General features: G+C 39.0%; 1 protein-coding gene and 1 long non-coding RNA gene across 2 annotated transcripts in view; one reads left to right on the forward strand and one right to left on the reverse strand.

Annotated features, from left to right (window-relative positions):
* TMTC2 (transmembrane O-mannosyltransferase targeting cadherins 2) overlaps positions 1–27,350 on the reverse strand; it is a 402,871-nt gene that overhangs the window by 362,838 nt on the left and 12,683 nt on the right. The gene's annotated exons all lie outside the window — the stretch shown is intronic.
* On the forward strand, positions 11,869–15,243 carry LOC131519148 (uncharacterized). Its single transcript, XR_009265494.1, has 3 exons — positions 11,869–12,178; positions 13,646–13,834; positions 14,918–15,243. It is a non-coding gene; the product is annotated as an uncharacterized LOC131519148 (long non-coding RNA).

The raw sequence follows: 27,350 nt of genomic DNA on the forward strand, positions 1-27,350 counted from the left end.
AATGAGTCTCTGAGAATGCAGTGACTTGCTCCTAACACAGGCCCCCAGTAAATATTGGTTGGATAATAATGACAAAGCCAGTAAGTGGAGACTTGGACTTTAACCCAACTGTAGGTCCCTCCAGCTCAGTTATCACCAACTCCAAGAAGCCATTTTTAAACCTCTCTTCATTTTCCAGTAACAACTCTGGTGAGCAAGATTCTAAGATGACGCTCATGATCTCTGCCCCCGGAGAATCATGTGATTATGGCAAAAGGGTGTAGACCTGATCACATGAGCCCTTCAGAAGCAAGAAGTTTTCTCTGGCTGATGATAGAAGGGACGTCAGAAAGATTCAAAGTACCAGAGGACTTGACACACCACTACTGGCTTTAAAGATGGAGGGAGCCTCATTTGAAGGAATGTGGGTGACCTCTAGGAACAGAGAGTGACCGCCAGCTGACAGCAAGAAAATGAGAGCCTCTGACCTACAACCACAAGGAACTGGATTCGGCTGACAGCCTGAATGTGCTTGGAAACACATCTCTCCCCAAGCTCAGGTAAAAGCCTAGCTGATACCTGGACTTAATCCTTGTTAGATCCCAAGCAGAGAACACAACCAAGCCTGCTCAGACTTATGGTAACTGTTTACATGGCAATAGAAAACTTATATATCAACCACTGCATAACATCATAGTATCACAAACCACAATTATCTGTTCATCTGAGCTCCTTCTTATCAAAAGACTAGGGATTTACCCACACACCTTGGTGTGACTTGCCCAAGGCCAGACTCATTCTACGCACTCAGCTGACATTGAAGAACTGAATGAGTGCACACGCTAGTTCTTTAATAAAATTGTAAGGCAGTGACAGCAATGACGAGGAGGAAGCAACCTGCATCTGACCTGGGCCTCAGTGAATATTCGTGGGCTAAAATTTGCCATTTTATATCCTGGTATGCAACTGAAGGAACACACAGTTTTAAAGACCAGTTCCATGACTACGTAAACTTGAGATATTTCCTTGGATATATGCTCAGCCTCACTGTATAATCTACAAAGAACTACACAAGTTTACACACAGAATGCCTTTGGCATTATATCCTCCACAAAGAAGACAGACAAAATCTCCTTCGTGTCACCATGTTTCTTACTTCTCTGGACTCCAACTGCCCTGTCTTCCAGCTTCTTCTTTGTTATTGGCATAACAGTCAAAATCATAATCTCTTAGAAAACTTCCCTCAAAACAACTTCTACCTTCTAAGAGGGGTATACTCAAAGTCATGTCATTTACCAGAAGAAAAAATATCAAGTAAGACTAATCACTTAGATTGACTGCCTGTAAATACTTCCTAGAAAGGTATATTAACCCCCCTCATGTATGCGCGCGCGCACGCACACACACACACACACACACACACACACACACACACACACACAAGAAGAAAACTGAAAGCACTGAACAAGCTGCTAACCGTGGACTTCATAACCCTAACTCTGCACAAGGAGGGAGCTGGCATGCACACGGTGTGTTTATTCATCTGTGAATCCCATTAATCAGAATTTTATTACCTAGTAACACAGTAGGTACTCAATACATGTCTACTGAACTGAAATAGCACTAAAATCTGTGATGACTTTTGGTATCCTTAAACCTACATGCTACCCTCACCTCACAGCAAGGAATTCCTTACAATTCAACAGACTTAAATGATCTTATCCCATATCCATCCTTTCTTAATTGCATCATTTCCATTATTCAACTTGCTTTAACTGTATAAATATAAGCAAAATGAACAGGGAAAGTATTTTGAAGAAAATAAAGAGATTCTTTCTAAAAATGATGAAAATTTAAAAATTCTTAAAAGTTTTCTTATATATTAATCGATGCCTTTAATTGCTTTAATTATGTGAATACAGCCCACTGACATCTCACAGTGATGCTGATATTAGTATCCATGCTTTGGAACTCCTTCCAAAAGGGTCCTGTTAGGGCAATTAACCCTGTTCAGATGGCACCCAAGAGGAAACTACGTTTTATCAGTTTCTAAGCTCCAGCGAACAGTGTTTTGCGTAGGTCCTGGAATATTCCAAATTAGAACTATAAAATTAGTTAATTGTGTGACCTACAGAAATACAGCTAACCCATGCTTCCACACAGCTGGAAATCTGAATTAGTCCTCATCTGTCTGTGTGTAACTACTGTGTTCAATTGTTCATTGAGCCTTAAAAGATCATGAGAACCAAAGTGCAGGGAGGATAGCTGTTCTTCCAGAAAACAGTAGCCTGGGGTGGGGGGGGGGGGGGAGAAGCCCCATTGAGACATTTACTCTGACAAGAATCTGTATAAAAATTGATAGTAAAGCCTGATACAGAATTTTAAATTTCCAGAACCAGTATGATACAGCCAGAGTCAATTTGAAATTGCTTTTGGTAAAGAAGGCTGAACAATTTTTTTTTTTTTTTAATACCTATAGGACTAATTCTGAAGTTTAACACCAGCAAGACACTTGAACCATTCCTAGGTTCCAACAACATCAGCCGAAATCACGACCAGATAAATCCTCATCATTCTCCCACCCAAACCTTTTCCAAGCAGTTATGAAAATGAGGAGGGGAAGCAGAGGAGGCAAGGAACAAGGAGAAAAAGGGGCAGCCCTCATGACTTACAAATTAGGTAAACTTCCTATTAATCAAGAATTGGCTCTATGTTGTTTCTGCATATATTAGCGTGATCCAAGAACTAAAGCAGAGCCATTTAGTCATTTATTACATAAACCACTCCTTACAAAATAGGACCTCGCCAGCTACACACTTCCTTGGTTTACCAGTTCCTGATTACACAGCAATCTCACTGCAGTGCGCACACACATAACTAAACTGTTTATGTAAGACATTACTTGCACTAAATCCTACATGTTATTCTTGACTTTGCCCAAAAAAAGGGCCTGTTATTTATACGAAAGCCTAATTCAACAAATTGATAAGTAAACAAATTAATGTACATATGAAGTATTTAAATGCAGGCCTCTGATGCCTGGAGTTTAGTTAAGAGCCAACTGCTATAAATTTCTAGCCAAAAATTCCCACTGTTCTAAAATTTGTATATGGCCTACTAAATACTTCTCATAAATTATGTCCTGACAGCATGTTATTTCTACTTACTGAAAATATTACTGTACTCACTAACGTATAATTTTCTTTCTTTAAAAGATGAGAAAAAACCCTGAACTCCTACATGCCAAGTCTTACCACCACACGGCTAGACACTCTGGAGCCCCATGTTGGCAACCTACGAAGTAACATTTGCTCAGTTCAGCGATAAGCTTGTTAGGTTACCCAACGCAATCTTCTGTGCTACATATTACACAGCAAATTTAAGTGGTGACAACTATCAAGGAGCGTGCTTTGCAAACTCTGAAACAATGCACATTTGTAAAGGTAGCAGCCAATATTAAATAGATTTTTTCATTTGCTGAATATATAAACACCGATAAATCTGGCACTTGATTCTAAATTCGCCAACTGTAATTACAAACACATGTGCACATTACATAGCTACAGATGCACTTAAAATAATTACCTTATTGAAGATGTCTGCTTCTCCACAAGCTACTAGAAAAAGCCGCTAGCTACTCTGAATGCAACAGTTTTCCATGTGCCAACACATTAATCAGAATAACTTATATAGTTGAAAAGACAAAATAGTTATCTCTATGCCTCACTTCTTCGTTTAACCTCCCTAGAAAATGTGAGCCACAATTTCCAAGTAGATCTCACTTTGCAAAGTGTGCCCGTTAGACTTTTAAAAGAGAAGCTGCCTGCAGTAATGCAAAGGGGACTGATGTATAGGCAGTTTTCTTTTTAGGATGGCTCTATTAAATTTATCTTCTCATTCCTCTGCCTCTGATTCTGAGATGACTTAACCACCTCACTCTTCAACTAGCACCTTCACTGAAGAATATTCATGTGCTACACAACTGTACAAAACAATGGGCTAAGGGTGTTCATTTCTGTGCACATGGGTTAAAGAGAACGGTCAATAGTAGCAAGCATCTCCCGGAGACCTGAAAATCTGTCTCCCCTAAAATCAGCGCTGCTCAAAGCGGACAGAGCGTTGCCGGCTGCATACCCATCACCAATTCTTTTTGAAGGGCACCTAAGTGACGAGTGGCCTTAGGGCCACCCTCTTATTATTCCAGTGTGCAGATACGTACAGCAGAAGTAAAGCTCGAAGAGATGAAAGTGGCCGTTTTGGGGAAACGCAGCTCTAAAACAGGGAGTGAATGAAGGAGGGTCTGTTTTTTATTAAAAGCCTCGTAGTACTTTTGACTTTTCAAATTAGAAGGATTATTTTAATCAAAACAAACTTTTCCTAAAAATTAAGAAAGTTAAATAATCTCAAGCCAGTTTTAAGTAATAAAGTTCCTACTGTATAATAAGCTCTGGGGGTACACAAAAGACAAAACCGAATAGGACTTCATCTCTTTAGCAATGCTTGCGCAACCAGAAGGCCAGCAGAGAACCAGGCACTCCAGTGAGGTAAGTGATGCCGGGGGCCACGGGAGCACAGGAGGGCCCGCCATTGCCAGCTACTCCAATGTGTTGTTGCAAATGCTAGAGACCATCGGGGACCGGTGGAGGAACAGGCAATGAGGTGACGAAGACCAGAGCAGATCCTTAATCACGGCTCTCAGAGCTCTATCTCAAGAGTGTTAAAAGGAGACACCACAACACAGACATCAAAGTGCTTAACAGCTACAAGTTGTTCAGCTGCTCAGTATTCTGCCATTTCATTTTCTTCCTTTCTTTCTCTCCTTTCTACTTTGGTGCTTTTTGGGTTTTGTTTGTTTGTTTGTTTGTTTGGTTTGATTTGTTGGCTATCCTGACACCGTGGAGTTGCATTAGGGAGTGATTTCTTGCCCTCCTTCTCAGGTTTCTGGGTGAAGCCTGAATTAAAAACACATGTATTTTTTTAAAGATTTGTTTATTCTGAGAGTGAGAGAGACGTGGGGTGGAGGGGCAGAGAGAGAGAGGGAGAGAGAAAGAATCCCAAGAAGGCTCTGCACTGTCAACACAGAGCCCGATGTGGGGCTTGAACCCACTAACTGTGAGATCACGACCTGAGCCGAAACCACGAGTCAGACACTTAATGAACTGAGCCACCCAGGTGCCCCAAAAATACATGTTTTTTTTTTCTAACAGGCGCCTGGGTGGCTCAGTCAGTTAAGTGTCCAACTTCAACTCTGGTCATGATCTCGTGGTTTGTGGGTTTGAACCCCACGTCAGGCTCTGTGCTGACAGCTCAGAGCATGAAGCTTGCTTCAAATTCTGTGTCTCCCTTTCTCTCTATCCCTCCCCCACTCATGCTCCATCTCTGTCTCTCAAAAATAAATAAACATTAAAAAAATTTAAAAAATAAAAAATGCATTTTTTTTAAGTTGTGGATCCCCTGTCTTGGGAATAAGATGCCAGGCATCTCTGGAGGAGACTCTGTCACACCAATATAAGAGAATAACATAGAAAATCTGAAGACCCAAAGAGTTGGATGCAAAGGCTTCGAATAAATAGTGTAGTTTAGTCTCAGCAGAAGAAACAAATCAATACATACATTGAAAAGGATTAGAAGAAAATAGAACAAAGGGTTAAGACTGATTATATGCTTGAGGTGCTAGAATTACAATTTAATTCCTCTATTTTATTTTCTATCTTCTATAATGAAAAATAAAATAAATGTCACAAAGTGTTGTGAGGAAAGCCAACACAAAAGATCAGAATTAGAAGAGACACAAAGAAAACAGACTTTCGTTATTTAACAGGTCACTCAATTGCACATCAGGAAAGGAAAGAGGCTTCCCAAGGGTACACAGCGTTTCAGCAGTATGGGATAACTGACTGAGCCCAAACTCTGCCTTTGTCACTTTTTAACTATGTGACCTGGGCAAATTGCATAGTATCCGGGAGCTTTACTTTCTCTATCTGTAAAATACAGGTAACAACAGAACTTTCCTATCAGGGTCACTGGGAAATGAGGAGCATTGTATATAAAGAGCCTAGGTCTATACCTGGCACTTAGGAAACAAGGAATATTGTTCGTTTGTTCGTTTGTTTGTTTTTGCTAGGTAAAAGAACCACAAGTGTCACAACCATCCCATTACCATGTGGTAGGCATGCTTCCTGCACATCTTCAGTCATCTAGGGTCTCCCCTATGCTTTTCATCTCAATCTGTGTGCACTTTTAACAACTGGGAACCACTTCCAGTCAACAACAGCAGAGACATCCAGAACAATTTTTCTTGACATGTTATCTAAATAAGAATCTTGTGAACTACTTGTCCCAAAATCCATAAATCATAATTTCCATTTTCTAATGCTACTTGTTCAAAAGAAAGTTAATATCCAGTACAAATAAATTCACACTTAATGGAGACACCTCCAGGTATTACAAAGATGACAGAAAATTAAAAAGTGGAAAAGTGGTGAAAAGAAAACTTATTTTGATTATACAGATTAGCAAGATCTTTTGAAAAAATATTCTCCCCTAACCCCACTTCCAAATCTGGATGCCTTCCAAAAATATTCTCTACTGATGACTTAAAAAACAACAACAATAACAACCAACTCTTTATTGACACTTTTTTTGAACAAGGAGAGCCTCTTGCTCTACATCTAGTTTGTAACTCCCCTTCCTGCTCTCCTCCTACTGGAAAGGAACACTCTGAGATTCTGGATAATTAATAGTAAGAGGTCTCAAAAATGTGAGGTGATCATCTCACAACTGCCTTTATCTTCCCTAACTTCCTGATGCTCTATGGTTTGCATGTATCATCTCCTGGACACTAGTAGCCCAGAGGTGTTTATTGTCTGAACATGAATATTGTCAAAGGTCATGAAGTTACTGAATATTTTTCCCAGGGAAGTACAACTAGATGCTACTATCTATGAGAAACACAATATGAGATAATAACATCACACAATAATGGCCATATGTTCTTAGAGTCATACCAATCTATCGCTAAAAGATTTATGACGGAATATACCCTTGACAACTGATTAGCAGTCTCCTTCCAAGTTTCCATACAACATTTTTATGTCCTTCAAGTCTAACAAGTAGCATATTGTTATGTGACTCCTATTTAAGCCTGACAGGTGAGAGGCTCTGACTAAACAGCCAATCTCCCTTCGGTCCTCCTAAGGTAATGATAGGTTCTTAAAGGACACCAGGGTACTTTCTAAGACTCCAAAATTAATAAAGGATTATTTCTGAATTTCCAGTCTACCTTGCACAGTCTCAATGCCCTACACTCAAACCTGAGTTATGTCAGGAGGAAACTGGACAATATTTTTTTTTATATTATCACTCACTCTCATAACAAATTATAATAATAGTAAACTCTTATAACAAATCCAAAGGTCTTTGTATCATTTGACTGATAAGGAAGCTGGAACTCAGAAAAATTAAGTGACTTATCCAGGGCCTCTAAGATGTAAGTGACAACACTCAAGTGGTTACTTAGAGAAAGCCTACACTCTGCCTTTCAATGCACAGAGCAGACTAGATGTGTTTTGAGATATCCTAGGATGCTCTGTAATATACTCTAACCCGTACGTTGGTTTGGTAATGCCGAAAAGGCCATATGGATCCCATCTCTCAGAACACCTTGCACAACCACAGCTCACCAAAAGCAGCAAACTACAGTGGGAATTTTTGTTCCAAGTTTTTATTTAAATTCTACTTAGTTAACATAGAGTGCAATATTGGTTTCAGGATGCAGTGGGAATTTCTAAATAGAAACCAAAGGAAACTTCCACTCCTCCAGCCTTCCTCTGCCAAGGAGAACCCCTGCCTCTGAGCAACTTACCTGCACCAGTTAGTCTCAGCCTCAAACCCTCTCCTGCACCAAATTATAAGGCCTGAGGTCTAATAATTATTAGTTATAAATTTCTCTTTAATTCTTTGACTATGTTCTTCCTTCACATCAGATAATGAACCACCAAATCCTAATTCATTCATTCAAAACATATTTGATGAGTGCCTACCATACGTCAGAGTCTACAACAGGTACCACAAAGACACGATGAATAGACACCTGCCATGAAAACTCTACAGTCTTATTGATCAATCGGATGGAGCATGTTAAATTCAGACAATTACAACCTGCAGCAGAAAGTGAGGACTGCTTGTCAAAATCCACTTTGCTTCTTAAGATGGATTTTATTGACAGTCGATGAAACTGGGGGGGAAAGAACAAGACTTTTTTAATGCCACTGAAGCTAATTTTTCTTTAAAACTACTTTCCGCAGCTTAGTAAATCACATATTCTTGAGGTGGCAACATCATATGAGGCTTCACATTAATATTTAAATCATTCTTTCACAAACAATTTTAGGGGGAAAGAAAAGCATGTAAGAAGTAGTATGTTTCCATGTGAGAATACTACTTAAATCCAAGTCCTTTGATTTTTCTTTTTTAAGTCAAACGCTGATGCATAATTCATTAGGAGAGTCTTTATAATGGCAGGAGTGGGAGAGCTGGTGAACATTTTGCAAAATATACAAAGAAAAAAACCTTAGAGTTCTTCCAGAAGCAATCCAGCAAAAGTGAAACAGCCACAGAGTGCAGGAGAAAAAGTGCTGATGATGTCAGTAGACCCAGATTCAAATCCTCACTCTATCAATAACCAGAAGACAGATTTGGATAGGTCATTACCATCTTAAGATCTCAATTTCTTCAGCTCTAAAGTGAGGATATTACTGTTGCCCTATTTATACCACATAGTTCTTGTGAGAAGCCAACACGATACTGAATGGAAAAGCACTCTGAAAAAAATAGTACATCTTTATACAAATGGCCACACATATCATTACAGAAATCTTAGAAATTTTGTCCGGGCAAGGCATTAACTTTTCTATAAATGTTTAAATAGCTTGAATATTTTAATCTCTATTTCTGTCTTCTCTCACCAAAATTAACTTGGAATTTTTTTCAAAGCATGTGCTAAATCGGTCAGTTATCCTCTTACTCCACTATTTTTAGAAATTATCTTACAGTCAAATGTTGGATGCAGAGGGTCTTTTTTATAGACAATAGGTTCATTGCATAATTGCAGATCTAGTCCCTATCCAGCAGGAAGCTAACTAAAGATGACTACTTGTTGTTGTTGTTGTTGTTGTTGTTGTTGAGTTTAATATTGAAAGTGACCAAAGTAGAATTTATTTCAGCAAAGAAAAAACAAAATGAAAACATAATTGAAGTTATTACAAGAAAAAGCAAATACAAAACCTTTTTACTTTCCCTGCTCCTTTGTCAAAATGCCCATGTTTTCTGGTCCATAAGGAACTGGAAAGTGTGACTTTGTCCTCTAACCAGATGGATTACACTAGTGAACCCACCCAGCAGCTGCTGTTCAGAGATCATGGGGAGCAAGAAAGTAAAATGCTCTTCTGAAGAGTAAGTTTTATTTACCAGAAATTAAGGAGGGAGGAGGGATTGTAGCTATTTACTGAAAGGTACACAGATTAAACCCAATGACTTATGTGTCCTTTCAAATTAACTCCATTTAGAAAACCTCTCATTAAATGTAATCTAATTTAAATGCATATCGGAACCACTTATATTTGTTACTCCTCTCTTGATGAGCAATTAGTTCTACTCTTGTTTTCCTTTCCTGATCTGATAGCTAAAATATAGCAGAAGTAAGAAACATTTATTAAATCTTCTTTTGCTGAGCTTTCTAGATGCACATTCATCATTCAACACCCGCCGCCCCCCCCAACCCTGGCCACTGGGAGTTGGACAAGACAAATCGGACAGAAGTTAGAGCTTTTTGGTTTATTCAAGAGTCACAATAAAATAACAAGGAGACATACAAAAGATGTTCGACAGTACTAGCCGTCAAGAAAATGTAAATCAAAACCACAATGAGATACCATATCACACACACCATTTGTTGTCACACTAGGAGGACAATGAAAAGGATAGTAACAAGTGTTGAGGTGTGGAGAAAATGGGAAACTCCTAGATTGCTACTGGGAATGTAAATGGGTGCAGCCACTTTGTAAAACAGTCTGGCAGTCCCTCAACTGTTTAAACATAGTGTTACCACAAAACCAGCGAGTCCACTTTTAGGAATATACCCAAAAAACTAAAAGTAGGGACTCAAACAGAAACTTGTATAAGAGTGTTCATAGCAGCGCTATTCACAATAGCCAAAAGATAGAAACCCAAATATCCATCGACTGATGAATGCCTAAATAAAATGTGGCATATTCATACAAGGGAATATTTGGCAATAAGAAGGAATGAAGTCCCAATGCATGCTATGACATATGATGAACTTTGAAAACATTTTGCTAAGTGAAAGAAGCCAGTCATAAAACATTACATATAATTCCATTTACATGCATGTGGATATGTCCCGAACTGGCAAACATATGCATAAAAAGAAAGATCACTGGTTGCATCACACAGAAGGGAATGAGTATATAGGGAATGATAGCAAAAGAATATGGAGTTCCTTTTTGAAGTTATTAAAATGTTCTAAGCATTGTGATGACAGTTGTACAGATCTGTGAATACATTAAAAACCTACTACTGTGTATAGATACTCAAAGGAAGTCAAATCAGGATCTCAAAGAGATCTCTGCATGCCCATGTTTATTGCAGTATGATTCAGAATAACTAAGTGCCTTTGACAGACAAATGGATAAAGAAGATACACAGTGGAGTATTATTCCGCCATGAGAAAGCAGGAAATCCTGCTTTTTGTGAAGACACGGATGGACCCTGAGGATATTATTCTAAGTGGAATAAGCCAGACAGATAAAGACAAATACTGTATGATCTCACTTATTTGTGGGACCTAAAATAAGAAGAAAATCAGATGACAGAAAGAGAAAGTGAAATGGCAGCGACCGGGGGGATAGGGAAGGAAATGGGGAGATGTTGGTCAAAGGGCACAGAGCTGCAGTTATGCAGGACAAATAAGTCGAGATTAAATATACAGGCATGATGACTGTGCTTAATAATACTGTACTGAACACTGGAAACATGCTAAAAGTATATTTCGAGTGCGCTCACAAAAAAGTGTTAACTCTGTAAGGAGAGGATATGTTAATTAGCTTGACTACAGTAATCATTTCACTTTATATGTACAGCTGGCCCTTGAGCAACATGGGTTTGAACTGTGCAGATCCACTTATATGCAGATTTTTTAAAAACAGTACAGTATTGTAAATGGGTTTTCTCTAATGATTCCAAATAACACTTTTTCTTTAGCTTACTTTATTATAAGAATACAGTGTGTGATACATATAACATAAAATATATGTGCTAATAGACTGTTTATCAGTAAGGTTTCTTCTGATCAATATCAGGCTATCAGTAGCTAAGTTTTGGGGGAGTCAAAAGTTATACTTGGATTTTTGATTGTGCAGGGAATTGACCCTCCAACTCCTGGGTTGTTCAAAGGTCAACTGTATATCAAATCATGTTGTACAACTTAAATATATATAATCTTTATTAAAAATATATAAACATGGAAAAAAGCTGTACACTGTACAAGCTTAAATGGGTGAATTGTATGATAGGGATGAATTGTATATCTCAGTAAAACTATTACCAAAAAAAAAAGAAAAAAAAGTGGGGAGCAAGAAGGGCAGAAAAGATGAAATTTTAGACATCAAGTAAATCAACCACTGTATTTTAAAATTGGAATCACTTTAAAATGTTACTAAAAACATCATTTCAACAAACAACGAATATAGCAATAAAAACTACCATTTAGCTAGCCTGTACTATTTACCATGAACTTTGCACACTGAATCTCAAACTCCCCTGGCATTCAGATATTGTCCATTTCCATTGTGCAGTTAAACAAGAGTCAAGTCATAACTTGCTTGTGGTCATACAGAAAACCAATGGAACCAGAACACGTACCCAAGCTTACCTGAAGTCTAAGCTATGCTCTTTCCCCTACATTACGACATCGTGATAAAGAGACAGAATCACATTTTCTCTACCAGGCACATGTCCAACGGCAATTACCACATGAGTAATTTGGGTATACAGTAGGAAAAAGCACTCACCCAATGTCGTGGCACCTGTATTGCATGAGGTTTTCACTCATTCTTTAAACAGAGATTCCCTGAAAGTCTACAATCCGCAAAGTAAAGAGATGGCTGCTGACATTTTTTCAGTATTTTGTTCATTTTAAGTCTTTGCTTATTTACCTTGTTATTATATTTTGTAATTCAGACTTACTTATAATATAATCAACAAAAGCCATAGAAGTGTAGTAATTGCTATATACTAGCACTCAATATCCTGAATATATATGCTACAATGGAAAGGTGCTGTTTCATATTTGTAATCAACAGAATTAAACTCTCCACAATGGACAAAAAGTATAGTGTTTGCCAAGTCTAAATCCTAGATCTATAAGCTTAATCTGCTCATTGGAATCCACAACTTCAATTTGGATATTAATAAATTGCTTAATAAACTCCAAAACTCCCAATTTCCATTTTCCTATGAAAGGTTAAATCTCTATAAACATTAAGTACAATGTAGCAACCATACTGGTGACTGGGTGTACCTCTTCAGAAATACTCACTAAACCGCATGAAATTGCTGATCTCTGACCACTCTTGACCAAAACAGCACTGTTATATGGTTCATCCTACACCTAAGAAGAACACGTTTTCTGAATTTGAGCTTAATATTCAGATTATTAGCCAAACTGTGATCTTCACAGCATTCCAAAATCTCTAACACCTGAGGCCAGGGACCAGTGTTCTAATCTGGACACTGTCACTTAGTAGATTTCAGATATGCTCTGAGCCTCTAACAGCTCCCTTTCTGAAAGGAAATTAAACTCCTGCCTAGATTTACAGGTTGGTTGTTAGAGTGTACCAGTATAATTCAGGTTTCACAGATTTAAAGCATCGCCAAATGTAGGAAATATTAGTTTATATCTTGCTTTGCAACCTCCACAATATGAGAGAGCAGAAAGAACTTTTTTGTTTTTTAATTGGATGAGATGAAGTTTGAAATCTAACTCCACAATATACAGTCTGCGTCCTTGGGGACACTGCCTAACTGTGTTTCTTAAGTTGTCTCATCTATAAAACTGGTAATGAGGGGGCAGTCACTCTTTTGCTCCTGCTAATTGGTTCCATGCAGGAATATGAGCCTGCTGTTGTCAAATTCTTTTTAATTTGTTTTAAATTAAGAAACCTGCAAATATGAATCTAGGAATAAAGTGTCCTAATTTTTAGGTTGTTGGCTACTAACTACCTGTTTTCTGTTTTATTCTGTTTTCCTTTGCTTTGTATTTTTCTGCAACACAATTCGGGATAAATAAAAACCTGATTTACAGCTTCAAACCTAGTGAAATGCCTGACACATTGACAGTACTAAACAATTTACTGAATGAATGCCCTCTGAATAATTAATAGAGGTCCCCTGAAGATTTCAAAGTATTTTGTGTAGCTCATTTCTTACTTTGCATTTTCGAGTTGTTTCCAATTTTTTAAAGAGCTGATTTTTATTTGTTCAATTTAGGTGCCTAAATAATAAGACTCTTAAAGCACACAATATAAAAATGATCCTTTGTTACTCTTGCAAGTAAAAACAGCAAACAGATAATAAATTTGTCTTGCAGGCAGGTTCACAATGTGGTGAAGAATTCCATCACTAACAGTTTGAAGGACCTCAACTTCCAGGCTGGAAGTGATACACTTCTCCCTCATGAACACAAACAGCCCAGCCGTCTAAATCTCCCGCTCGTCTTCCTCTTCAGATTTGTGAGACTTTAAATGTGAAGATATTTATTTCTGTTCTGGAGGGCCAGGTAAATACTATCTCCTCTCTACATATATCTCCTTCCCTCTGCCACCCTGCCTCAACAAATCGTGTAAAAAGCAATGCTTGTATGTGAGAAGCAGAAAAGGCATATGGGCATTTCAATCACAAAGTTTTAGTTTTATGTGTCAACCTTATCGTTTTCTATTTGATAAACCATTCAGCATATGGTACCATAGTGCACAGCCTTAAAGACATTCTACTTAGATTTGGTGATAAATCCAGGTACCTACCACACATCTGCCCCCACATTTAACTGACACTCACAGAAACAATTTACAAATATTCCAATGCATCCAAATATGAATGTGCCACTAATACTTGACAAGTGTCCACTAATTCTGATAATAGCATCATTATCATTTCTAATCTGCCACCAGCAATCAGTGCCATTCTTTGATGACACAAATAAGAACAGAGGATTAGAAATAAAGGCTTGCTCCTCAGAACACAGTATGAAAACTCAAACATCAAGTTGACATTTTGGCCAAACATGTACCAGATTTGCCAAAGATTTACCAGAAAAGTCTTTGTTGCATTCAAAATTGGATTTACTTGACCAAAAGAAAAAAAAATGATTTAGACACCAAGGTTTGTAAAACAGAGCAGAAGAAGCAAAACACCATTATCTCTCTTCTTTTACATTTTATATAACATTGGATGATTTGAGATACTACTTCATAATGAAAAAAATAAAAGTAAATGATGATAATGTGACAGAACTAAGAGGTGAAGAGAGGAGGAAGGACTTGGGTTCTGTTGCCATTATCTGCTTCTAAAGGTATCATAGCAAATATGGATACAAGGAATCCTTCTCATGGCCTATAACAAAATGGGAACTTTCTAAACAAGGTTGTACCCGACCTATATTCAGATCCCATGAACCAAAACGTAAAACCAAGGCAATACGCAGAGGAACAATCCTATACAGAACCTCCCTTGTGTCTATGAGGGAAGACTCAGAGCCCCACTGAGTTATTTATAATATCTAATTTTAGAATGCCAGTGACAGAAGAATGTTTTAATTATCTTCTTTTTGTTGTTGTTGCTTAATTCCTCATCCCTAACACAGTTTCTGAATGCAGAAGGAAGAGAAGGAACAAACGAGAGCAGGCAGCAGGCAGAAGACAGCTTAGTCATCTTGCCCTGTATCCCAAAGGAGCTTCGAACCAGCAAGGTGCAAGCAGGAACAGAAAAATGCTTCACAGACAGTAGTAATCAAGCAAAAACTGAAAGATTGGCATAAAAAAACAAATACTTTTTTTTTTTTTAAGTTACAGGCACAATTTTCAGGGTGCCAGGAAGCACTTGAACATGCCTTGGTATCTTTAAAAGCATTTTTCTATTATAGCCCAAGTGAAAACAACAGCTAAAATAAAACATTTATAATGATCCCAACCCCAAACACTATTTTTTACAACTTTATAGAGTTTCATATCATAAAATTCACCCGTTTCAAGTGCACAATTCAATGATTCTTAGTAAATTTACTGAGTGGTACAACTATCACCATAATCAGGGTTAGAGTATTTTCATGACCCTAATAAGATCGCTAACGTGTATTTACATCCACCCCCATTCCCACTCTCAGGAAACCACTATTCTCCTTTCTCCTTTCTCTACCAATCTGCCTTTTCTGGGCATTTCATATAAACGGAATTACAGGATACTCCACCACTTTCTAAATATGTAACGTTAGTGAAGTCACTGAACTTTGCTATGACTCATTTTTCTCACAATAATCATACCTACACCTCACAGAGCTATTCTAAGGAATAAATGAGATCATCTATGTGAAGTGCTTAGAACCCTGGCTGGCACACATTGAGTGCACAATACACTAATTGTAAAGTAGGTAAGATCCTACCCCTGTTTTCTGGAAACTCCTCCACAGTTGCTATGCCAGTGGACCCTCAAATTCAACATGTCCCAAACCAAACTCTATAGCCTTCCCTTCAATACTGCTTTCCTCCTATGTCCCTTCACACAGGAAATACTAAAAGTATCCACAATCCTCAGAAAGTTCAACAAATTCCTAAACTTTCTCACCCATTGTCTCTCCAACCTTCATGTTCTAGAATCTTCTTTACTCCCTCAAATTTGCTTCCTTCTCCTAATCCCCTCAGCTTTAGTTACAACTCTCAATGTTTCCCCTTATTTGGTGCGAAAGCTTCCTACCTGTTCTGCCTTCAACTGGATCTTCTGGTCTATCCATCCGATTTCCATCAGAGGGTTCGCTCTTAAAATCCAAGCCTGATCATTTCTCTCCTTCAAGGGCTCCCCGCTAGCTTTCAGCTTAGCTCCTTAGCTTGTCACCCAGGGCCCATCACAAACTCCTTTCTCCTTGCTTCTGTAAGTTCCATCTCTGGCAGGTCTCCAGAATACATCCTTGAGACTGGTCACTCTGAACAACCTGTAGTTTTCTGAATGTGTGAGCCAGTCTTCGGGCTTCCGGCAAGCAAGTCAATCCACAGCATCTCCACGACTGCCATTCCCCTTTCCCAAATTGTAGCTTGAGTATCACTCTATTTAGCAGATTACCTGGGCCACCTAGCAGAATTTAGAGGTGCCTCTGCTATGCAGAGCTATATGAGATAATATGCAAAAAAGAAGCTCTCAAAGTGCCATCAACTCTGTGAGGCTCAATGAGATGCCTTCTCTTGAGCCCATGTTCAGCATCACCTGAATTGGGGAGGGAAGAGAGGGGAGAGTGGAAATGGCAGAGAGGAAGGAGTGACAGGATCCAAAAGGACTGGAAGGAAAGAGAAAAAATGGAAGAAGATAAAGGCTGCTCTCTGAGGACAAAGCATGAAAAATAAAGAGGAAGAAAGGGTAGGACCCACATCTTGCAGGAAAGGCTTTTCCTTTTTGGGCACGAGCCTTTAATAAAAATGTGAACCCTTTGTTTTACTTCTACCTGTGATGATAATCATACAATTTTTTCTTTCTATTCTTCTGTCTCTGAAACACTACCACTCACAGTGATTCTAGCTCTCATGTGGAGGAAAAATTTACACACTTCCATCTGCTGGAGACAACATTTCATTTCCTTTCTAAAGCATTCTCCACATTTACTGTCAATCAACCAAGAGTTACTTTTCAGGTTTTCCATCTGTTTTCATTTTTTTCTTTTCTTTCATCAGAATCCATGGAAAACGAGACTTATTTCAGTATGCCATAAATATCAAGGATATTTGGGTGAAAGAATCAGAGTTAAAAGAGGTATTAGAGATTATCCAAATCGGCAGTTTCCAACATTTTCTCCACAGACCGCTTTAAGTGTATCCACTGTTCTCAACCCAAGCCTAGCTTTCCAAAAGTTGCTATGCCTAACTTTGTCTTTTCACAATGTATTTTCCCATTTTATTAATCAAAAGTCAAAGCTAATAATCAGATTTTCTGAACATAAACTACCCAGTCCTACCCTTGAGGTTATAAAATTATTGATCAAAATCCAAGACAAAACAAACAAAATCTCAACATTTTGTTAGCTTATATGATCCTGTACTGGAAAAGAATAAGCTCCAGGGTTTTGTTTTGTTTTTTAATTTTTTTTTTAATCTTTATGTATTTTTGAGAGAGTGAGAGACAGAGTGAGAGCAAGGGAGGAACAGAGAGAGAGGGAGACACAGAATCCGAAGCAGGCTCCAGGCTCTGAGCTGTCAGCACAGAGCTCGATGCGGGGCTTGAACCCACGAACCGTGAGATCATGACCTGAGCCAAAGTTGGACACTTAACCAACTAAGCCACCCAGGCACCCCATTAATAGAAGTCAATGATGGACTCTCACTATGAACTTCCATATCCCTTCCTAGGCTTCCAGCTACTCACTCCAGCCAAACTCCTCCAGTTTAGAGAGGTAAAAGTCCAAAAAATATTATACCTCTACACTCCCAATGACCTTTATTTTTTGCCTTCTTTCTTCGTAGCATCTTAATAAATGCCTTCTTGTCCTACCAGGGGCTCTCATCCTGATGCACAGAAAGAATTTAAGGAGCCCATGAACTTAGATGGGGAAAAAAAAGTACAGCTTAGTTTTCTAGTCCTCAAGAAATTTAGGATTACCTTTAATTATGAATAAAGGCAGCAAACCATGCAGTGACACCATGCAGAATCACAGACACTTTTCTATCACAGTGCAGTTGTTGCAAATTTCTCAAAAAAAAAAAAAAAATCATTTACACTCATCATTACTTTGATATTATGGCAGCTAATGGATTGGCCACTTGATTGTTATTAAATCAATTAATAAAGAAGAATGTATATTACTACAATTAACTGGGGTTTTAGCATTTTGATAATTATATCTCAACTTTTTTGGCTTCTATGCTCTGTTTTTGCATTCAAGACGATTTGGGGGGAAGAAGTCCATCGGTTTTCCCAGATGGGCAAAGGGATCGATGGCCCAAAGAAAGCTGCTTTAAAAGCAAAATTGCCTCAGATTCATCTCTTGTCTATGCTGCAATGACCAAGATGGGGAAATACAAGTAAATACTTGCTGAAGTAAAGGTGCAAGCTCACACAGTTCCCAGGAAAAACACAGGATTCAAACGCAGATCTCCTGAACTCTCGTCTATTCTGGTACTTTAATGGACTGGGGTCAGGAGCCTGAGCTCCAGAGACACACTTGGGTGGGTTCAAATCCAATTCATCATTTAATGTCTCAATGACCTTAGGCAAGTTACTTAACCTCACAGAGCCCATGTCCTCATTCAAAGTAAGTGCTTTACCGGGTTGAGAGGATTAGCTGAAAATAAATACACAAAGAACTCACTGTATTTTGCACATAATTATTAAAAGGACACAACAATCTACTGCATGCCTAATTATTATTTTTGTGGAGTTTTTCACGATACTATTTGTATTTTCATACAGCTTTACCATTTTCTAAAACTCCTCAGAACTGACTTTATTCTCAAATGAACTCGTGGCCCAGGAAGATCTGAGCTGGGAGCCAGAGCAGCCTCTCCCTGGTTCTTCCTTCCATCTTCAGAGTACTGCATCAGAAACCTCACTAATAAGTCCATCTCTGAACCTCACCACATTAAGTCATACCACTTCCTCCTGTGTCACAGACTAGGAGTCTGGGGTTCTCTCTTGTCCAGCAAGGGAGCAGATGCAGAATTCAGTATGAGAGAGGCTAATGTCCAAGAAGAGACAAGAGCCCCAAACAGGGGTTTTGTCTTTGTATTTATTGAGCTCATAAGATATTACCCACACGGTAAACATGAAGAAAACAAGGTCTTACACACGTGAACATGGAGAAAACAGACAGTAATCATTAACCTGTACGTGTAAGAAGGGCCTGGAGTGCAAATGGAGTTTGTGATCAAAGTACAATAGTATATTGGCATCAGATGGAAAGTACTCATGATCCTATTACAGTATCTCAGTGTGGTGGCAGCTTTTCACCCTAAGCTTTTTTCTAACCCATTTATGTAAGCAGAACCTATGTCTCCGCACTCCTGCCCTTATTATCTGCTAAGCCAAGCATCGTCATCCTGAGCAGCCAGATGTTTTTTTTTTTTTTTTCAATCTACCATCATCCATGCTGAGGACACATGTAAAAACTCTGCAGTCACAGTTTTGAGTTCCACCATCCTAACGACCTGACATTTCCTCCATGAATCCTTTTCCAGTCTCTCCAGAGATAATCTAATTCTTCTTACAGACCCCCGCTGGGTATTCTCATACCTCAGCAAAGTGTTCATTCATGTCGGAAACCAAAATATATGATGACTGACCAGGTTTTTGAGGTCCTTGAGACCAGAGAACATATGATTCATCATTTGCATGCCATTCCACTCACATAGTGCCTGGCATATTAGAGCAAACAATGCATATGAAGCTGAAGTGGATTTCATGCTCATAACAACACTATGAGATCAGGAATTACAGTCTTGTTCAGAGGTGAGCAAACCCTGGTTCAGACGAGTCACTGATAGGCCCATTATAATACGGCCAGAGTGAAAACTTAAAGAATATTCTCAAGGGCATCTATTAGTCAATGATCCATCCTACTTGATTTCCCCTGGAGAAATAAAATATATGCCTTCTAAATGTTCCTGTTTTTAAATTCATTACTCATTTAGCACATTCGTAATAATCATAAATTATTCAGATTGAGATTTAGGTCCACAACAGGTAACCTGGAAGTGACTTGAGGTGGAAATACTGAGCTGCCTGGAAGAGACAGAAGCATCCTTGCAGAAGCAAGAACCCAGGTCTCAGCTCGTTTATAGCAATCACCCTGGACTAAGCAACAAAGATAAACTATGACAGCCAGACCTAAGAGAGCAACTAGAGGGAGACTGTCATGTACTTTGAACCACTGTAGAAGAAAACAGGGCATCCATGTTGGAAGCCATGTTTTCCTAGGTGACAGTTCAAAGTGATCAATGTGATTAGAACAGAGCCAATAAGATGTGTAGATTCAGACCTGAACCCCTGCCAGAGGCGAACTGTGTCTCGATTGATCACACAGCACCAAGCAAAACCTTTAAAACTAAAATGTGAATTGGAATGGAAACTTCAACATAAACACAGATTTTATGGCTATGATTTCAGCAGTATACATTTTCCTATTACACCCATAAACTATTTCACTGATATCAAAATACCTCCAAGACTTACATAACGTAAGTGCTGCCTGGACACGTTCACATATCTCCATATCTTTGGCTCACAGCAACATCAGCAATTCACAACTTGCATATCGAAAGAACTACAGAATTACAACAGGCCCAGAAGTGCCGCCAACAAATTTACTGCCTCTGTGTTATTTGTAAATTGATTGTTTCTTCTTTGGCTTCTGGCAAGCAGAGAACTGCATGTAAATGCACATAGATTACATACCTACTCATAAAATTTAACATTAGGATTGAACTTTCCCCAAACTCAGAATATCATGATACCTTTTAAACAAGTATTATAATATATGTTTGATTTACTGTGTCTCCTCTAGCTCATTTTTTGTAAATTGATTACATTACCTCCGGGTCAAAACCTTTCTACCTAAACGTCTGCTTTTACAATGTTTACCACCTGGTTTATGAATTAAGAATTTTTAATAGGCTCTTATTGGAAATCAAAATAAGATGTGCTTTTTTGGCATTGTTTTTAAGTAGAACAGATAGTTGTTGGTTAAAACGTATTCCAGTTATTTATCAGACCTTATAACTTCATCTCATATGCATATATAATTAGTTGTTTTTCAAATTCATTATTAAAAATAATACCAAAGGCAGAATTTTCCATTCAATAAAGATGAATTTGAGGTACAAATTTTGAAAAGCCAGGGACTACTATTTTGTAAAACTCACATTTAACCCTGTAAGTTAACCCCATAAGTTAACAATACTCCTGAAAAGCAGAAGAAATCAGCCACAATCCTGTAGTAGGCAATCCTGGTCTTGACACCAATTTTTCTATCAGAGGACAACCATATCCAAACTGAAACCAGCCTACAAATGGGGACTCTCAAAGAGTGCGGAAGATAGCAATCCAGTTCAAAGCAAAAAAACATACGGCCTTTTTCTTTGCCAATAAGGGGAAAAAAAAAAAAAAACCTCCTATCACGGCACTGCATTCTTGAACACATTTTATCAAAGGTGCCTCCTGGGGAACCCAAAGAAGAAAAAAGCATCAAGACGAGGCTGTCGACAACCAAGCAATGATGCAGAGTCACTTTGCAGGTGTCAAAACCTCAATCACAGAAAATCAGGACCAGTGGGCAGACCACATGGGAAAATGGATACCAGAAGAATACCAAACAGCTGCTCCGCAATGAGCTAAAGCAAGGCAGATACCCAGGGGGAGGTCAAGCAAAAACACTTGGAGAGCACATTGAAGCAGAGACTGAAACAATGTAACAAAGCAGCAGACAGCTGGGCAACAACTGCTTGCAAACACAGGCTTGGGGCTACAGATGCAGGGGGGCCAGGTTTCCAAACAGCTACACAAGCATCCCAGAGGCCTCCACTCGGAGAGGAAGCAGCAGGCACTTCCTGCAGGCCAAACATGACTGCCAGGGCCGCGTGGCGGGGGCACACAGCACCCGCACACAAAGACCCACTGTTGCAAGAAACCCACTGCTCAGCAACACGCTCGGGATCAGGGCACTAGTTAAGACAAAGACGGGAACAATCGTAGAGATGTGGGGTCCATGCCACGGTTCTCCAACACTCGCCTGAAAGCGCTTACCCTAGTGTCATCTGAGGAGAAGTTGGCAAAATTTTACATCTGTGAGTCTGACCTTGAGCTGTAACTCCCAACAATTCTTAGGGCTAGGTTTCCCGACTAATGTCAGGGAACCCCTGAGCGTGCCCAGCTGTGCTCTCGGGGATCAGGAAGGCTGCTAGAAGAATTTTAAATGTGTGTTTCTCTTTAGATTGGGCGTTGGTAAACTTTTTCAGTTTAGGGCCAGATAGTAAATACTTTACGCTTTGTAAGCCCAAGGTCTCTGTCACAGCTACTCAACTCTGCCACTGTAAAGAGAAAGCAGCCACAGATAATACCTACACAAGTGGGTATAGCTGTTTATAAAAACATGCTATATGGTGGATTTGGCCCACAGGCCTTGGTGCCCACTCCTGATGTAGGTGGTGATCCAAATCCAATCTGCACACGTAGAGCCACATGAATGCTCTACCCCATGAGTGACCATCTCATGCCTGTGTAAGCCACGTGACTTCTGAGATTTCATTTAGCATCCAGTTGGCACAAAAGAGTGCCACTCAAAGGGCAGTAAGGATAGAATGGAAGTGGACATCCCAGGTTCAGTGGATGTCTGTGGTCTCCCCCTGCCCCCAGAATACCTTGCCCTTCCTTCTAACGGAGCCCCTTTTCCTGTGGTGAACCTATTACATGTAGTGTGGGATGGGAAAATCAGCTTTCTCTGTACTCTTATGTCAGACCAGAGGTTCAGGCAGGTGCCTTCACCTGGCAAAAGCACCCCAATTGGCTAGTAACTGTGTTTCCTGGATGAGCTTGTAATCTAAGTCAGGATAAGTAAGGTCCTCCCTGGAGCATTTCCGGGAGAGCTAAGGAAGGAACTTTAGGCTGCCACTGGCCACGATAACCATGATGGCCAGACCATGAGATAAAAAAATCAAGTCTTCATAACTTCAACAGGCCTCAGGTTCAGACAAGCAAAGGGATCCACCTTCCCTGAATCGGACATTTTGTCACTTACAACCAAAAGTCCTTATTACCAAAATACATAATACGCCAGCAAAAACAAAGGCCCAGTGACAATGTGTTAGCAACAGTTCAAAGCCACAATACAGGCCTGCCAAACTCCAAAACCTCCACACCCGTAACATGTTGTGAGCAGAGATGTTCTGATATCTCATGTCTCCTCTTATGCACAGAGGAAAGTAGGCTAATCTTTCCACCTCCCTTCACCCCAAGCTGATGTACCTGGGTTTCCTTTTCTTCCCACTTGCACAGGAAAGAAATTCTCTCACCCTCCCTCCACATTCTGCTACTCACACCAAGGGAGGCCAATTTCTCTTCACCTTTCCATTTCTAATACACTCACATTTCTTGTTCACCTCTGTCCCCAGCTTATTTTAACACTCAGCATCACTGGGAACAGAAATCCTCTAATATAATCCTAAATAGCTTGTATGATCCTATAAATGGACACTATTCCGGTCTCTCTGCTTTGGATCTCACCTACTTCCGACAACTCTCAAAATGCTATCATGGAACTCAAAGCCCGAGTGTTCCAGCTCATGGCTCTCTCACCAATTCATCTTCCATTCCTCTCTCTCCCTACCCTCTCCTCTGGCTTTATGCCCTCTCTTTGGACACTGTGCCTTTCTCTTCCTGTACATTTTTTCCCCAGATAGTCCTCCCCCTCTATCATCTTTATCAAGCTAATTTGATTGGTTCTTCCTCAGACAGTTCTGACACGTTACTCCCTCGCAGCCTGGGTCAAGTACTTCTCTTGTGTGCTCACTTAGAAGCGTAAGCATGCCTCTATTTGAGAGAAACTACTTATTTGGTCTGTCCACCAAACTCTAAGCAACTGGAGATTATGGATTACATCTTCTTCTCGGTAGGTGCCCCAAGATTTAACAGGGTTCCTGACACAGCTAGGCATTTACAAACACTAGCTAAAGGAATAGGGCGGTGACATAAGCTGAAAGCATCCCACAAGGATGCTTTCGTGGGAGACAATACATTTCTACATAAGAATGACTAAACACTTTGAAATCAAAGGCCAATGCCTATTTGAGCTGATTTCCTGAATTGAAAATAAACCACACTCAAATCTCTCTCCCAAATTTTGAATACAATTATCATAATTTTACACTATAATTTGCAGAAATCAGAGTACTTAAATGGTAAACATACCCTTACCGTTCTTTTTTCCCTCACTTCTAGTAACAAGAGCCATTTCTGGCCTCTGAGAGAAGTGCTCATGAGCAAATATATAACAAAACAATTTACAAAGGCATCACTAAACATCCTTAAGTCTTTTGGCTGTTATGGTACAAAGACAATTATCTCCTTATCATTTTTTGTTGCTTTCTTCATTTCCATTCCTCGCCCTCTTTTTCTGATATCAACACTGATACGGAAGTTAGTTTGTGAAGAGCGCCAAGAGTTAGCAACCAATTGGGGCGCCTGGGTGGCGCAGTCGGTTAAGCGTCCGACTTCAGCCAGGTCACGATCTCGCGGTCCGTGAGTTCGAGCCCCGCGTCGGGCTCTGGGCTGATGGCTCGGAGCCTGGAGCCTGTTTCCGATTCTGTGTCTCCCTCTCTCTCTGCCCCTCCCCCGTTCATGCTCTGTCTCTCTCTGTCCCAAAAATAAATAAAAACGTTGAAAAAAAAAATTTAAAAAAAAAAAAAAAAAAAAGAGTTAGCAACCAATATGATTTTCTGGGGGGGAAACAATCCTTAAAATATAAATAATTTTCAAAAGCAAAATACAAATAATTTTCTTTAAGTGAACAAAAAAACCAGTAATATTTCACAAAAGAAATCATTCATCAACTTCCATTTACTCAAGAGTTTAAGGGAGAATCCCATTCCAGTTTTCAATAGAATTATAGCTGCAGTGTTACTCTGACCTATTTCTACCAATTTCAGTCTGTTCTGGTAAACTCTTCCTGAACACACAAAATAGCTTGCAGACATACACAAAAGATTTTCTTCAAATGCAGTAGGTAAGCTACATGCAAAGCATTTATTCTATTTTTTTTTTAATTTTTTTTTCAACGTTTTTTATTTATTTTTGGGACAGAGAGAGACAGAGCATGAACGGGGGAGGGGCAGAGAGAGAGGGAGACACAGAATCGGAAGCAGGCTCCAGGCTCCGAGCCATCAGCCCAGCGCCTGACGCGGGGCTCGAACTCACGGACCGCGAGATCGTGACCTGGCTGAAGTCGGACGCTTAACCGACTGCGCCACCCAGGCGCCCCGCATTTATTCTATTTTTATATAGACTTCCAAAGATGCTTCAAGAGAAAACATTCGGGCTAAGTTCTGGTTTGTGTTTAAGTTTATATTCAAGTTTGCAATAAATAATGCTTCTTGTCAAACCTTATGATGTACCAGAAATCTTTGAACTTCATTTTCAACCAGTTTTCATAAACAATGATGACACAAAAAGAAATAAAAGTAAAAATTTAAACTTAAGATGATGCTTAGTATTAAAAACCATTTTAACCTTTAAATATCATCCATGGTCCACCTTAAATCTACACGGTTTGCGGTATATAAGTAAACTGTCCAATTTAACAGTAAGTCTACTAATTCCTTCAGGCTTCCATTTGAAAAATAAACGTAATTCCCTCCCTCCCCACATAATAAATTCTCAGAATTCAAATTCCAAATACACAAAGATGAGGTATTTACAAAAATTTCTCATTTATAACAATAGCATTTTAAAACCATAAACAAGCTTCTATTTTACAACACACACCAAAAATTCAGCATGCGATCAAAATATACCATATAATCTTTAGAAAACACCATGGGGTTACTTCCACAAACAGTTAAATTGGAGGATTTCCATTCCTAACAACTTGTCTTGATTCCACCTCAAGAAACTGACAATCATATGCCACTCTGGTTCCAATTCACAAAGATCAGAATCAAAACCAACCATCTTTCTTGTCTCTGTTTTCCCCCAACAAACAAAGTTCACCCACACTTCCCCATAATGACGCTGCCCCTATACCATAAAGGAAAGCACTGTATCATAAGCAAGAAAAGGACAAAACCCTCTGCAAGTCACTTTGTCAGTTCCACCAAAGTTCATTCATAGGGATGTCATACTTCAAAACAGGATAATATCCTCCCTTATAATAGGTACCCACACCTTCCCATCCAACCCTCACCCTGCAGAAATCCAAATGCTAGTCCTTTGTTTAGTCCTAAAAATCAGCAGCTGAGGCATGTTTAATAAGGTCTTGAATTATTGGTTTCTTGTACTAATTTTAAATTAATTCCAGAGAGTTGAGGGCTACTCTGCAAAAACCATTTGTTATTTTCCTTTAATAAATTAAAACAGTATGACTGATTCTTTTTAACCCATCAGTAACAGAATCTGGTTTATTAAAATACTAAGTGAATTTTCACCTGAATATTCTAAAAATGTTCCAAGGAACAGATGTGCACCAGAGAAAACTAGGCTGCCATCCAACAAGAACCAAAAGTGTTCTCCTTTTTAGGAGCTTGCCACTTGCTGTTAGAATTTAGTTATCAATAGGAACAGAGTAAACATTCCAACTGCGAATAAGGTAACACATAGGAAATAATGATGATTATGGCTGAGGTAAAAACATCTCTGGTTGATACGGTCTGTTTATTAATGTGCCTGATTTTTCACTCTATATGTGACAATAAGGCCAACGTTTTACTTAACATATTATTAATTACCCCAAAATGGCCAATTTCAAGCATATTTCTTGGGCAAATGAACCCAAATCCATAACCCTAGAATTGTGACCTGTTTTAAGCTGGAAGGGAACCTGGGGAATCATTACCGCCATACCTTGAGTTTAAAAAGAAAGCTGTGCTACCAATATGGTAAACCTTCAATATATTTAGCTTATCTCGTGATTTGGGGCAGGGAAGAGGGGGGCAATCTTTTTCTAGGCAAAAAAAAAAAAAAAAAAGGAAAGCAAGAAATATTAGAGTTATAAGATTATGTGTTCTCTTTATACAGGGATTCGCTAGAAAAATGTTAAGCAAATGTGAAGAAAGATCTATTTTAATCAGGAGAGAGGTCAATATTCTTAAATGCAGAACCACCTGTAAATAAATTAATGCACGTTATAGGTCCTGGTAAGAGAGTAAGTTCATGAGAGAAAGCATAACAAGCTTCCCAGAAAAGGTTTCAAAAAATAATAAGCTTTTATGTCCAGTTTTGCTCACTATAAAACAAAAGATATATAAGTATTTCTGGGATTCGGGCTAACTCTTAATTCAACATAACCTTTCACAATGAAACCGAAAACAATTGTGTATTTTCATTAAGCTTTTTCATTG

Source organism: Neofelis nebulosa, chromosome 8 (genome assembly GCF_028018385.1).
Source record: "Neofelis nebulosa isolate mNeoNeb1 chromosome 8, mNeoNeb1.pri, whole genome shotgun sequence".
Lineage (NCBI taxonomy): Eukaryota > Metazoa > Chordata > Mammalia > Carnivora > Felidae > Neofelis > Neofelis nebulosa.